Below are 15954 nucleotides of genomic sequence, written 5' to 3' on the forward strand. Positions count from 1 at the left end.
GATCTCTGGGTACATTCAGTCTGGAACTGCTTTCATAAAAGTTATTTGCTCTGATGAGGGACATTCTAAAGTGAATTCAGCAGCTAGTTTCAACTAATGATGACTGACTAAGCATATTTGAGATATTTTCTGGTGTATTGGCTTGAGGAGCGTAGCCAAATCTCTGTGTTCACATTGTAAAATGAAAAACTCTTGTAGAGGTTAATGAATATTAGTAATACAATCAATATTTCAAGTGCGCACAAAGTACCTGTTTCATTAGCTGCAGTGCAGAGCATCGCAGTAGTACCATTCATGGGCCATTGAATATACAGCATTAAAACTGCCCAAAGATCATTTGGACCCATTGTTATTTTCACGCTAGAAAAGGGCATAAAATGGTGCAGAAGTTTTATTTTTAAATGGATAGTTCAGCAAGAATGTAAATATGCAGTTTTTCTCTTACCTCAGGTAAAATCAGTCAGCCAAGACATTCTCTTTGAAGTTTGCGTCGTTGGTTTTACACTGGCAACAAGTGAAAGAAGCTTAAACCCCACCAACTGTGCAGACTGTTTAGTTGTTAAGTAAGCTTGATCAGACTTACACATGTGGTTTCTGATACTGTGTGACTGACTGTGTTTACATGCAGTCCGATTTAATACATTCCAATTATAGATTGAGGTTGATGTGTTTATGCTCGCTCTGCACAAGGAATCTGTTACCATGACGACCAGCATGACGTGAGGTCCAGTCAGAGTGAGACAAGTTTCCAGTTGGCTTGTGTTTTTTAGTTGCTTTAAAATGATGTCAGACTAAAAACGTACTCCGCATGTACTTATTAAAGAAGGCCGAGAGGAAGACATCGTGTTCTAAGACACATGAGCTGGACGTCTGTCCCATCGTCGTCTTTTAAAGGTCACAGCATAAACTTAGTCACCTCTGCAGACCAGTTTATGCTCCCGCCACGTTGAACGTTATAAACTCTCACTATGATGTGACTTAAACTTTCAGATTGGGAATGTTATTGGATTCAGGTGTTTGCATGGCTATTATTCTTCTATTTAATAGATTATTTAAAGGATCACCCACTTCTTTCAATTGGGTAGGAATTGTGTTCTGAATGGCCTCAGTTGGACTAGTTTATTCCGATTGAGGTGTTTACATGGATGTATTCTATTTTGATTGAGCTTGTAGTCGGATGATTAACAGATTAGGCTGCATGTAAACATGGTTACTGTTATCTATCAAAATGGACAGAAGACGGTGGGGTACCCCCAGGCAGACTGTACCTTCAGAAAAGAATGGATTTCTGTGAAATGAGAACTTTTATTTCATTTGTGTTCAGTAGTACCATCATGCTTCTTGTATACTGTGCAGTTATTGTAGGAATTTCATTAGTGGGACTGACATCCATTACTGTTTGTGTTCATGCACCACTTTTACAAAATCCAGGACCAGGAATTTGGTCCAAACTTAGAACTCTGTTATAGATATATGATAGATCTCACATTGAACTTTATCATACACCTATACCAGAAGACTTTCACATGTTTTCACAGGTTCCTGGATTCTCTTGAGGTACTAAAGAGTTCTGTAGCTTTCCCAAACCACCACATTCCTAAATGAGTTCCTATTTTGAGATTCCGCTGCACTGCAGGAACCGTTAGCATTATTCAAGATAACCAAAGTGGCATAACCACTTTTGGAATGTTTCGCAATTTACATTTTTGGTAGACCTTTTTATGTCTTTTTGAATGTCTCCCTCAGCATAAGGCAAAGTAAATTTTGTGAATTTGCATTAAAAAAACTGGATGGCAAACCCAGAAATAAAAAAAGCCTAAATAAAGCAAAAAAAGTTGTTACATTTGGATGAGGTGAGATGAGTGATTGAAGAGAAACGCAGAAAAATGGAAACTATGTTTGCTATGGTGGCGATTACAGGGAGTTTGTGGGTGGCCATGAAGTGGGACATTGACATCACTGCTCATTAAATGGACCACTGCCTGCTCTGCTACACCCGCATCACTGAACTGTTAGTGTTACAGCCATATACAGCTGACACAGGCCTGTCAAAACTGCCTACCCAGAGCTAATAAAGGTTCAGATCCGTCCATTGTATGCATCATGTGCTGTGAGTGAGTCTTGGGTGCATTTAGGTATCCACTCAGTATATGGACTGGTTGTGCAGTGGTGGGCATTGCATTTATAAGCAAACATGATTCAGCATACAAAAATACAGTCATCAAAGTTGTGACATTTAACAACAGCCTGTGCGAAATCACAGCAAAGAATGGTCAAACTGAAAAGTACTTTCTGAATCCACAAGTGACAGTTTATTCTCAGTAAGGACAGCTACAAATGTTTCTATTAACACTTTTATTTTACAGCCTTCCAAGAGTTCCAAGAAATTGGGACGCTGTATAAAATGTAAATAAGTGTAAATAAAGTGCAAATCTCATAGACCCACATTTTATTCACTAGAACACTTATTCAATAGAACACATGTCAGGTGTTGAAAGTGAGACATTTTACAATTTCATGAAAAAGTCATTAAGAACTTGATGGCAGCAACACATCTCAAACAAGTTTGGACAGGGGCATCAAAAGGCTGGAAAAGTGAGTGGTACTAATAAAAAAAGGAGCAAGGTGTAACTAACTCACATGACTGGGTATAAATAGAGCATTTTAGAGAGGCAGAGTCTCTCAGAAGCAAAGATGGGCAGAGGTTCACCAATCAGCCAAAAAAACTAAAAATTGTGGAACAATATCAGAAAAATGTTCAACGTAAAATTGCGGACACTTTGGATGTCCCACCATCTACAGTTCATATCATCATTAAAAGATTCTCAGAATCAAGGCCGACGGTTAATATTGCATCTTCGGCCCTCAGGAGGCCCTGGCATAAAAACTGAAAATCACTGCATGGGCTCAGGAACACTTCCAAAAATCATTGTCTGTGAAGACAGTTTGCTGTGCAATCCAGAAATGCAAGTTAAAACTGTAAAGCTGCAAAGAAGAAGCCATATGTCAGCGTGATCCAGAAACCCCACCATCTTCTCTGGGCCAAAGGTCATTTAAAATAGACGGAGGCAAAATGGAAAACTGTTGTGTGATCAAATGAATCAAAATTTTTTTGGAAACCACGGATGCTGTGTCTTGTGGACTGAAGAGGAGGGGAACCATCCAGCTTGATATCAGCAAATAGATCAAATGCCTGCATCTCTGATGGAATGGGGTTGTGTTAGTGCCTATGTAGTGGGCAGCTTTCACATCTGGAAAGGCTCTATCATTGCTGAACAGTATATAGAGGTTTTAGAATAACACATGCTCCCATCCAGACAGTGTCTTTTTCAGGGAAGGCCTTGTATATTTCAGCAAGACGTATATTTCAGAAAAACGACATACTGCGAAGCCATGCTGTTGCACTGGATGCAGAAGAGTCCAGGTGCTGAACTGGCCCGCCTGCAGTCCAGACCTTTCACCAAGAGAAAACATTTGGTTCGTCATGACATAAAAAATCCGGCAGGGGAGACGCTGGACTATTGAGCAGCTAGAGCCCTACATCTGACAAGAATGGGACAACGTTTCTCTCCCAAAACTCCAGCAATCGGTCTTCCCACTTTGCAGACATTTACAGTCTGTTGTTAAAAGAGGGAATGCTACGCAATGGTAGACATAGCCAAGTCCCAACTTTTCATTACTGCCATAAAGTTCTCAATGAAATGGCAAATTGTCTCACTTTCAACATCTGATGTTCTATGTTCTGTTGTAGGGTTGGGTGGGTTTATGCAAATGTGCAAATCTGGGGGGCAGTCATGGGCTGGAGGTTAGGGATCCAGCCTTGTGACCGGAAGGTCGCCGGTTTGATCCCCAGAGCCGACAGCACATGACTGAGGTGTCCTGGAGCAAGACACCTAACCCCCAACGGCTCCCTGGGCGCTGCGGATTGGGCTGCCCACCGCTCTGGGCAGGTGTGCTCACTGCCCCCTAGTGTGTGTGTGTGTGTGTGTGTGTGTGTGCGCTCACTAGAGTGTATGTGGTGTTTCACTTGATGGGTTAAATGCGGAGGTGAAATTTCCCCGTTGTGGGACTAATAAGGGTCTCTAAATCTTAAATCATTGCATTCTGTTTTCATTTATATTTACATTTTACACAGTGTCCCAACGTTTTTGGAAAGGGGTTCTAATTGTAGGTATGCAGGGCAATAGTTTACTTAAGACCCGGTTTAAGTGCCAGTGACTCCCTATTTAAACGGGTTCTTTGATCATGTCACTTTGTTAACAGGCGAGCCAGCACAGGTAAGTAGAGCACACTCCTTGTCTTGCACTGTATATCACAGGCATGTCATCTCATCTTTTGAAATCTTCATGTTAATCGTAGTTGATGGAAACAACTTTACTAACTTTTTTTGAAATTTGCTTCAAGTTTGTGAAACTTTAAAGTTCTTGGTTGGAAACAAAATAGTTAAATCCTTGAAATGTCCAACAGAAAATGGTCTAATCAGGATTTTTTCCCATGGTTTCTATGAAAGGTTTAGCCATTAGTTAGGCCTCCAGGAGCTGAAGCTGAAGTCCTAACATGTCACATTTACCAACATAATTAGGAACCAACTCAGGAATTGACCAATACCATTTTGATTCCAGTGGGTAATATTAATGGTCCAAACAAAAGCCCTAGCTCTACTTGTCTCAGATCAGCACTGATGACAGTACAGATAAAATTCAGCACTTTTTATGCTAATTTTGAACATTTGAATTGTCTTTCTGTTTCAACCAGTAACTACTTAGTGACTTAAACACTTCAGAAGTGAAAAGGTCAGTGATGTAGAAATGATATTAAACCCGAGCGTGACTGCTTTAACTGCTCAGACATAAGAAAGACTGCTTGAGGGAGCAGAAGTTGTTGTTTTATTGGGGCGTTTATGTCTTCCTGAGGGTTGACTTTTTGAAAGGGAGGATTTCCAGTGCACACAGGGTCAACTGTAATGTTTTTGGCACAACTCTGAAGCCTTTCACTGTCCAACACATGGCAATTTTTGGCCTTATTTCCATTTGTCTCTTTTCAGATTGAGAAGAGGCACTTCTATAACCTTGAGCCTTGAGGCACATTCGCAGCATTTTTACTGAAGGACTTGGTCATGAGATCCAGCGCTGAGTTCTGCATGGATCCCCACACGCCGAGGACAGTCTGAAGCTAAAGGCAGAATTGGTAAGATAATAGTGAATGTGCGAGTTTATGTGTGGCTTTTCTATCTCAAAAAATTTGGCTGCTATTATGGAGACTAAGAAGGGTTCTCTCACAGAAGTGCCTTTCCATTCCGGACAGTGATTGCTTTTTTTACAGCCACTTTCCATCGAAGGGTGGGACCCAAAAAACAGATGAAAGATGACGGCTAAACGAATGGTTGTGAATTTCGGGGCACAAAGCAAGGAGCTAAGGAGCTGCTCAGTTGTGCTTTCTGTGTATAAAAATCATTATTTTACACCAGAGGCCTTCAGCCTTCTAATCTAGTTTCCAGGTCTAGATGGCGTAATCAGTGGTTCTTAATTAAACTGTTGATGATAATAGTTGTACAAAATACAGGACCAGAAATTGGATTCAGGCACTGAGGTTGAAAATATTTGACAAATGTCATGACTGCCTCTTGAAGGTGATGCTTCTTGGACTTCACAGTTTTTTAATTAATTCCTGTTTTGTGACAACAAAAGTAACCAACTGCAGCAATTTTCAGTTCATATAAATGTGCCAAATGTTTTGGAAGGTTTTCCCATGTTTTCTAAGCTCAAAATCTTTTTGAATGTCTTCAGAATTGATGCACTGAACAAAGCTTGCATGTCTTGGTTGGTCTAGTTTTCTATTTTGTTCAACATTTTGCTGCCCTTTCTTCATTGCTCTGTCGGTCTCCACAGCAACTTGTTCAAGCAGGTTTTTAAAATATCACAGATAAGGCTTCTGAGAGGCTGGAACATTCAGTACTGCAAGCTCCCCCAAGTAATTCTTGGTCCACTGTAGCTTACCTCCTCTGGAGTAGGAGCAAAAAGGCTCAGGATGTAAAATGAGTAAAATAGGCCCTTGTTTTTCTGCTAGTAACATACTTAAGCTCCTGACTGGAGAAAGTCGGCTGCATGCAGATATGGACACAAGTTTTATAATTTATCACTACAACGCTGATGAAAACCACATCCCACTTGATAAGACAACAAAACAACAGAACAAAAAGCAAAAATAAAGAGGTAAATTAAGAAAAAAAGGTTTTTGGCTGGTAAAGTTGTGTAAGGCTGGAATAAAAACACCTGGAAGGTGACTCGCAACAGGCCAGAAACATGATTGGGTGTAAAAAGAGCATCTCAGAGAAGCTGAGTTTGTAAGATGTAAAGATGAGGAGTTCACCACTCTGTGAAAGACTGCACGATCAATAAACATTTCTCAACGTAAAATAACAAAGAACTTTGGCTTTTCATTATCTACCATACATAATATCATTAAAATAGCACACAATGTCTCTCCAGTTGAAAACATTTGAAAAAAAGCAAAGTTATAACTAATTATATGTGCATTTCTGCTGGTGTGGGTTTCCTCCCTTTCAAAGATGCAGAAAAAACGCAAAGGTCTAACTTCGCCTCCTTCTGGGAATCTGAATTATGTATCCCTTAAACTCCTTTGAACCACCGGTGGTTCCAAAACATGCTTCGGCATATTCTTCATAACCATCGTATTTCATAAGCTACATTCAGAAGGTGGCCGTCATATTGAGACTGTGACTCTTCTTTCCAGTCAAATAGATTATGTAATTTTAAACCCTTATAATAAAAGAAGCTGAACTTACAATTTTGTTTTCTACTGAATGCCGACCCATTTTTCCACAAATCTGGACTATAAACTATAAACAGATGGTGTCTCTTCAGTGATCAGTGAAAACGATACAAAGAGCGTCTGAGATTTTCGGCTTTCAGCAGTAAATTGTAAGCATACAGCAATATCATGTGATCATAAAACATGTTCTGTTCATTTGAGAGGAGCTTTTACAAAAAATAAATAAAAATTTGCATTGCAGTTACTGAATAATTTGCCTTACGATTTGGCCGTGTAAATTCAGATAGAACAACCAAAATATACCCTGGAGAGTGAGAGATGAAAGAAAATGAAATCTGTGTTTAGAAGCATTTTACGCAGTTTTTAATCTCTATGCTGAAAACTTTATTGCACCAGTGCTGCCAGCTCAAGAATTTTACCTACAGCCCTTAATCTGTTTAGCTGGTTTATGTCGTCCTGTTTGGAACTTAATTGAAGTTTGGCTGTTTTAAAAACAGGGTTCACTGAGGTGGAGGAGATAACCGGAGGAGATAATTTTAGAACAGATTGGGCCCCAATACCTTTTTCTCTCTCACACTTTGTCATGTCTCTTTCTGTAGTTTTCCCATTCAGCCTGCATTTACCTGAACTCTTAATGAGGATTCTTTTTCTCCACTTGTCTGCACCGGTGCTGCTTAGCTCCCTTTCCCTACTGTTCTGCCGACGCACAGCTGCACTCACCCTTTTCATTAGTCTGATGTCTTTAGCATCGCTTTCTGTGCACCATTCGATTCGCCGAACTTTGTTGCCTTTTTCCATGAATCATTGATTTGTGAACAGTGTGCAGGCTGAGTCATGGAACAGCCGCTACAGCTTAACTACCCTACTGCCCTGCACATGCAGCGACTTAAACTTCTGTGGCCCGGCGTTTATTTCGTTAGCTTAACGTTTTAATTATGAGCTCAAAAAAAGGGGACTTTTTTTGGTCGATGTCACTTCTGCTCGCAAAGAGTGAATGTTTCTGTTTAATCACAGAAGCCTCTTCTAATCAGTTTGAGAATACCATTCAGCTTCAGGCATCTCATTTGTTTTAATGCAAACTCTATTCCCCTCCCTCCCATTTTTTTCCCCCCAAATCGGGGAAAAAAATAACCTTTGATCTCATATTAGCTGGATGTGCGTGCATAATTAGATAGGGATTCTTTATGACCGTCATTAGCGTGATGGGCGCAGGATTGTTATGGCTTTATTTTATGCCGTGATCTGTGGAGAGAGTTAGCGCTAATGCAAAAGAAATGAGACCATCCGTCAAGCCTAGACGAGCCCCCCATGGAGAGGGAAAGGCAGGATTTTTGCAAATAAAAAAGTAAATGAATATAATAAACAAACAAATAAAAAAAGATAATCAAGTAAATGGATGGGGCAGATGGATGAAGTGGAATGTGAGCAAATGAAAATTGAGTTTCAAAAAATTGGAGCTAGGGGGCTGCAAGCGACACACTCCCCCCAGTGATGGCTTTGAAAAAAGGTTTATGAAGCTGGGTGACGAAAAGTGAGTTTGTGTGTGTACTTTGTTTTACTGTCACTTTGGGGGCCTTTTTAATTGAAGCTTTTATTAGAAAAAGCCCAAAGCTCTAGTTTGGGTTAAGGTTAGGTGAGGTAGATGTAGCAGAGCAACATTTACACACAGTCATACAAAAGACCATAGAATGCCACACAAAGTCTGTGTGTATTAAGCTTTTTATGGGGACTTGATTTCCTCAGGATGATAACAGGCACTCTTTGTGATTATGATTTGGCTGTTCTTCGCGTGGATTAATGTTTATTTCCAAAAGAAAGTAGCTTTCTTTGGAAAGAGTGAAAGAGACATTTCTGCCAAATTGAAAATTTCAGCCATCACTCCGTCTGTTATAATCATGCTACAGTGGTGTCAGAGTGGTCTGTAGAGATTTTCCGGTTTAAAGACTTCGAAATGCACTTCTGACGATGTATCTTGAAGGTGGCAGAAACCACTGACCACTCTTTAGGGACATATGCTTGAGGTCAGGTTCTCTGAAATGATTTCATTCTTTTACTAGCTGGCTAATACGGAAAAAGGTTGGATAGCTAAATCACTCCTAGGAATCCACTACATCTGTGGATATGCTAGTAACTAGGATTTCTTTCATTGTAGTGGAGGATTCCCAGTGGTTGCATCATGTATCTGTGCAATGCATGCTGAGTGATAAGGTACAAAATTGTGATTTCTGTCAAACTGATGCAGCTGAGAGGTGCAATGCTGCATCACAGTGTATTACATACCAAATATCATATTAAATGCTAGTTTTTGGCTGGAATGTCTCTTTGAAAAGGCTTTTTAAGGTGTCCACAGGAGCTACTTACTCTAACATAGCAACAAGCTAATGTAGTTAATGTTCAAAATTGCCTCGAACTGCGTTGAGTTGTTTAGTAATCTGTAATAGACCTCCGTATGTGGTGTTATCTATGAAATTAAATGGAGATTTATCTCATAGGTAACACCGACAGCAGCCTCTTCAAGCCTAAATGTTGACTGTGTGTTTGTTCGTTCAGTGAAAACACTTCAGTTCTCCACTTCAGTAAGAGTGAATTCATAACTGTGCAACATGATTTTCAACTGCAGTGAACCTCCAACAGCTTAGAGTGTTCGTCGTTGGTTCCACAACACTGGATGACCTCCGAAATCGCACTGAAAGAGCCGTCATGCTCAATCGGGTCTGGGATGAATTTGACTGTGGCGTTGACGTCATCTGTACAGCTGGAAGAGGTTCATACTGAAAGTACCTAGTAAACTTTATGCACCTAAACCATTTACAGTTTACTGCATTGTTCTGTAATGATTTACAAGTGAAATAAATAGGTGAAAATGGATGAATCTTATTTAAGATAGAGAGGAAATACAAGTAAGAGAGAATACGAGAGCATGACGAAAAGCGGGTTCTACTTAAACCTGTGTAACTACATCAAATATCTGTATTGTATTTTACCCCATGTTAATTTGTGCCCGCTCTCCTCTTCACAAACAAAGCACAGTTATCTCTATTTGAGCTCCAATGTTCTTTCAGCTGTGCATTTCCGTTTGCCTTATGTTAGGTAAAAAATTGTGTAACTCACATAAAAACACTTGAATGAAGTCGATCAGCTGGCGTTGACAGGGCAGAAAAGCAGGATTAAACCTGGATCTGTAGTCTGATGGGCTAACAGCCGCTCTTAAAGCTGACGTTACAGACCCTTATAATGCCAGCACTGCTGCTCTGCAGAAACAAGTTTAGATGATAAGAACTAATGTCTGAGGAAGCAAAAGTCGTGTGACTAGTGTTGGACTGACGAGGCTGAAATTGAACCTGTTCTGTGGTGTTTGGGACTGTTGGATTTTGACAAAGCTAACAAGAGCTTAGCAGCTCAAACGTCCCACACACACCACAACAATTGGCTCCACAGCATTTGGTTCCAGTAAATTAATGCTAAGATGACACCCATTTGAAGAATATGTATGAGCGCAAAGTCAGTTGCCCAATGTGTTGGAGTGAACATGTGCTTTGTTGTGTTTTGTAGCTCATAGCTGTCGCTAAGCTGCTTTCATACTGTTTTTTTTCCTTTTGAGGTTTGTCCTGGCTCTGATTTCTCCTTATTTTCATTATTATCAGTGCCACTTATCGGCCATCTCCCACACCATCGTCAGTGACCCCTCTAAAATATAACTGACTGGAACTAGTTTATTTACCTGTAGAATAGAAATTTGACCGATTTATAATTTTAAAGTACCGTCATCATTTTTAAATACTGGTGTCATTTTTAAAATGGCAGTGTACCATATCATTATACCGCCTAACACTGCCCTTTGAACAGTTACATTTCAGTAAGTTTCTCTTTTTTCACATTACACCACTCTGAATAACTGTTTACATACTAGCTATCATTTTATAAGTTTAATCATGGAGATCAGTGGAAGGCCCCTTTAACCGATCAGTCATTTGTAACAAAATACTTTTTTAAAATAGCCCCCCAGCCCTGTTGGAGGGACAAAGAATGGACTAAAACAGACAGAGGAGCAGTAGAGTGGATGCATAGATGAAAATAAGAATTGCATGCAGTCTTTTGTAGAAGATGGGAGGCAGTTAGAAGAGATGCATAATAGAGAGCGAGAGAGAGTAGATGCAGAGAAATGAATAGATGGGAGGAGCGGTTTGGTGCCTTTTCTGTTTGTTTGATGTCCGTCTGACCAAAGGTGCATTCACAGAACACACACACACACACACACACACACGCACACACACACACATAAGCACACACGCATACACACGTACGCACAGAGGCCATTACCGCAGCACTGTGCTCAGGGACTGTGCTATTAAATTGGGAACAAAGCCCAACAAAGCTTATTCATTTCAACCACGACTCTCTCAGTGTGACGTAGTGAGGTAAAATGTGTATAATTACATGCACTCGTGATGCACAGAATACTGGATGAATTCAACGCTATACGTGATTTAGAGAGTTTCACAGGAATATCATTATCTTGAAAGCCATGAATGTTACTTGTGCTCGTAGTCTTAGTACGCTGTATGTCCGAAGGTAGCACTTAATGCCCCTAAAAGCTCCCTCACGGGAAGTTTTTACATGGTTACGAATACACTGCATAATACCTGAGACAATGAGTGTGTTTACATGCACTTAATAATCCGATAGCTGCAGAAAATCATATTTTCTCAGTAATTTGTTAAGTGTTTACGTGCACCTGTGTTATCAGATAACGGGAAAACTCCAGGTCCGCAGGAGTCAGGCAGTAACTGGATTTCTGTTTTGCTGCCTGCCAATAAACTCACAGAAGATGAAATGACATGAACATAATGCAAAATTCAAACTTCATGCTGCAGCATGGAGCCGTTTGTGGGAAAGTATGAATATACATCATCTAGAACCCATGTGTCAAACACAAGGCTTGTGGGCCAAGTCCGGCCGTCCTGTTCAGCCCACATAACGATTTTAATTTCTGTTATTATTGGCACGTTTCACCCTGAGATGTACCAACAATATGGGCCAACAAAAAGATGCCTGGTGCCTATGTAAATGGGCAGTTTTAAAATCAAACTACCTAAAACTATAGAATAGTTTTTTAATAAGTATTCAGTTCCTATTTTGCTGTTGCAGTTTTGGCATGGGTTGAAGAAACAATGTCCCATTTGGGTCCCGGGTCAAAATGTTAGGTAAAAATGAAATAAAAACACAGCTGCCCACAGATTTGCTGAGATTTATTAATATGGCCCTTGTAGTGGTTGAGTTTGACACCCCTGATCTAGAAGATGGAAAATATTCCAGTTCTTTGTTTCATCATGCATGTAATTGGTTTCAGGATCACCCCAAAAAATGTTTTGTTGCCATCTCGCGGGTGCTGTTTTAATGCTGCTTGCTATTTCCAGGACAGCTCAACCCTCTGTTTGTGCAGGAGCACAGACTAAAGCCCAGAAAGAGTTTTAATGAGGAGGTTGGATAGTGTCATTTTTATTGGTGTTTACAAATCAACGTTACAAAAAAAGTAAAAATGCTATCATTCTGTGGGATAGGACTTTTTTAGTTATAGAGGCTCTCGAAGAAGTGATTATTTGTATTTTATGTAGTGATGTTGGCTGCTGGCTGCGAATTTCGCTGCAAATGACAACAGGACTGACATAGTGCATTCACTCAAGATAGCAAGACAGATGGTTTGGGTAAACGGAATAACTGCTAAATCAAATGTTTTGATGCTTCCTGCTCTTTCCTGGAATGAAGACAGTGAGTTAATTGAGTAGCCACTTCCATCTCTGTCATTTATACCAATATTTGTCATCCCATGCAGATTAGTCATAAACAGTACACCCCTTCTGTGTAAAACTAATGCCATCTGAACAGTGCTTGAGAAAAAGGAAAGAAATCAGAGTAAGGGTGCACGTGTCCTGAAAAACCTGATTACTAAGCTAAAATCTAGCTCTCTTTATTCAGGTTTCTTTGAATCTGATAATAGCATAAATCTGATCTTATAAGTATGCTGGTTACCTCTTTTACCGTTTCTAAAAAAGTTAGGACGCCATGCAGCATGTAAATAATGTAATGTAAATGTAAATACAAATAATTTAAACCTTATATTTGACTTTAAATGGTACAAAGACGACATATCAAATGTTGAAACTGAGAGAGGTTTCATATATACATGCCAGCAACACATTTCAAAAAATTTGGGACAGGGCAACAAAAGACTTCTAAAATGGTATAATAAATGAACCGGGGAGAACATTTCTAAATAGTTAACTGGTAACAAGTCAACATTTGTTTTCAAAACAACAATCCAATTTCTCAATATCAACATCTGATACGGTGTCGTTTTACTATTTTCAATTAAATATAGGGTTTAAATGACTTGCACCCCATTTGTTTTTAGTTTTTATGTACATTTCGCTCAGCGTCCCAACTTTGTTGGAAACATGCTAATCACTTAAATAATGACATTACAGCAGAAATCTGAATCTAAATAATTTTGTTACTATTTACTGCTTTTTATTGTAAACACAATCAGTGTTTTTTGCTAGATTTGATCATTGAATTTTGAGTTTGGGCACGAAACATTTTTTTTGTTGTGATTTAGTATGTTTTTACAGACTTTTACAGTATTTCACCATAAACATTACATAAAAAAACGTAGATTCCTGTGGGTTCACAGGTGGTTTAAGATGGTAAATACAATGGCTAATTTTGTGTTGTAGCCATTGTGACCCCTGGTCCTCATCGCCACCACTGTAAAGAATTCAGAGGGTAAGTTCCTCTACAGTGTCTGTGTTTACATGCAAAGATTTTTGCCAGTCTGATTGAATACAATCAGATTACAGATTCAGACTGAGGTGTTTATGCTCACTCTGTTCAACAGTCTGATGAAAATCTTTGTTTACATGCCCACTGCAAGTAATCCAATGCAGAATGACGCACATGCGTGGAGCAGCGCTGAGAGTAAACGTTACCATGACAGCGAACATCACGTAAGGTCCAGTCGGCGTGAGATGAGTGTCCAGTTGTCGCGCTTGTGTTTTAATTGCTTTAAACTGACGTCAGTCTCAGAAAAATGTCCTTCACATGCACTTATAAAGGAAGACGTCGTGCTCTGAGACACAGAAGCTGGCCGTCCATCCCACCGGCGTCTTTTAAAGCTCAGAGTATAAACCTCGTCTCCTCTGCAGGCCAGTTTCTGCTCCACCATGTTAACAGTATAAACCTTTCGCCGTGACGCGTCGCGCATGCGCAGAAGGTTCTTACACCTTCCGATTGGAGTGTAATCGGATTCAGGCGTTTACATGACTAATATTCTTCTATTTAACGGATTATTTAGAGGTTTACCCGGCTCGTTCAATAGAAATTGTATTCCGATTGGCCTCAATCGGATTAGTCTATTCCGATTGAGCTGTTTACATGGACGTATTCTATTCTGATTGAGCTGTTAGTGGGATTATTAACGGATTATCAGGCTGCATGTAAACGTGGCTTTTGAATCATTTCACACCAAACCACTCAGAATGACTTTGTTTGCTTCTCAGTGATTGAACGGTATCACTGTAGAAATTTTGAAGAATCTCAGGAATTCCTCTTCACAGTTTGTCCATCAGATTGATAGAGAGACAGTGAACTGTGTTGTGATACTGTAATTACCTTTTTTTAAAACCCGTTTTGCATGTGGAGAGAATTGGTGTTGTGTTCAGAGCGTGTGGGCAGGGACGTCTGCGAAGGCCTGGAGTCGTTTGTGAGAATGATTAGACCTGCTGTCTTATGACTAATGTGGGATGGTTTTAATGCTCTATTGTGAAGTTGTCTTTGATGAGGCTTTTCTCGCTCTTATTTATTGGAGACGGCTTTGTCTGCTTTCTCTTTCCTTCAGCGCTAGCCTTTCACCCTAAAAAGGTTATTCCTCCCTCTCGCTCTTTCATGTAGACACAGCACTCCCTCCTTACCAGCTTCACCTCCCTTCATTTTCTTTTCTTTTCCATCTCTGCCATGCTGTTTCCCTTCGCTTCTGCGCCTTTCTCTTCCTCCTACTCTTTTGCTCTTTCGTTCTTGTTCTCTTTTTTCTCTCTCTCTCTCCCTCACTACCTCCTTTTGCGCTCTCTCTCTCCCCTCTTTCCTTTTCTCCTCCTCTCTCTCCTCTCGTTCTCTTTCTACCTTCTTTCTGTCTTTCCCTCTGTCTGTTATTCACTCTTACCCCCCTATATGTCTCTTTTTCTGTCTTGCTGTCTTTTTCTTTCTTTCTCGCTCTCTCTCACTGCTGAGGTGTCCACTTGATTCTCATGACTTGGACTCTGACTTGAGTCACAAATTTGATGTCCCAAGACTAAGCTCAAAATCAAGGAAGACTTGTGACTCGACTTTGACTCGAACACCGACGACTCAGACTCGGAAAGAGTCGAGACCCAACGTGGAAGAAACAGAGAAGCATCAAAATACAGACAGGACTCTACACAGTTATTGTGCTTTTGCTCGGCTTATCTTTTATGACGGAACACAAGAGAAGCGCTAGAATTCAAGTTTGCCTCCATAAGCTAGTAACAAGTGAAGCATCAATGTTTCCTCGCTCAGCACTTGAACACTTACTGGAGAAGCTTACTGGACAAACTGACCCTCTTCCTCATGGCAGCAACACATAAGCACAGCTCTCTCTATGTGACCGATTTTAACTTACCTGCTTCTGCAGGTAAAATAAGCGCAGCATTCACCACGAGGCTGAAGTTATCCGAAAGCTTTGTATTGGAATTTGTCGTTCCGCCTTGAATGGTTCAGCGATCAGGCGGCAGAACTTAACTGCTGCACCATTTAAGGTGGATCAGAAAATTCGAATAAGAAGAATAGTCAGCTTTAGCTTCGTACAGCCATCATAATTTCACTGAGCTGTCTGTAAACTTCGTCGTCTAGATTCAGTTCAAACCAGCAGTTGTTTTGAGTTGGCTGAGCTAGCTTCAGTGCTTAGTTTTTGTTTTAATCACGTGAATCCAATGTTCCCAAAACATTTCTTCAAATATAAAGTATTTTTTAAGTTCAGTAGTACTTTTAGAATTATTTTCATGTGTAGGCGAACTTCTCTTTGTGAATATCATTATATCTGTCAGGGTTTTCTGTGTGCCGTGTTTTTTATATTTTTGTTGGAAAGGTACA

At 40.0% G+C, this 15954-nt stretch overlaps 1 protein-coding gene across 4 annotated transcripts in view; it reads left to right on the top strand.

Moving 5' to 3' along the window:
* Positions 1-15954, top strand: part of gpat2 (glycerol-3-phosphate acyltransferase 2, mitochondrial) — a 309817-nt gene that overhangs the window by 137571 nt on the left and 156292 nt on the right. For all 4 annotated transcript variants that reach the window (XR_005129900.1, XM_037536042.1, XM_037536041.1 and 1 more), the window contains exon 3: positions 5045-5187. The gene's annotated coding sequence lies outside the window, so the exon portion shown is untranslated. The remainder of the gene's footprint in view (positions 1-5044; positions 5188-15954) is intronic.

Source organism: Pygocentrus nattereri, chromosome 29 (assembly GCF_015220715.1).
Source record: "Pygocentrus nattereri isolate fPygNat1 chromosome 29, fPygNat1.pri, whole genome shotgun sequence".
Taxonomy (NCBI): Eukaryota; Metazoa; Chordata; class Actinopteri; order Characiformes; family Serrasalmidae; genus Pygocentrus; species Pygocentrus nattereri.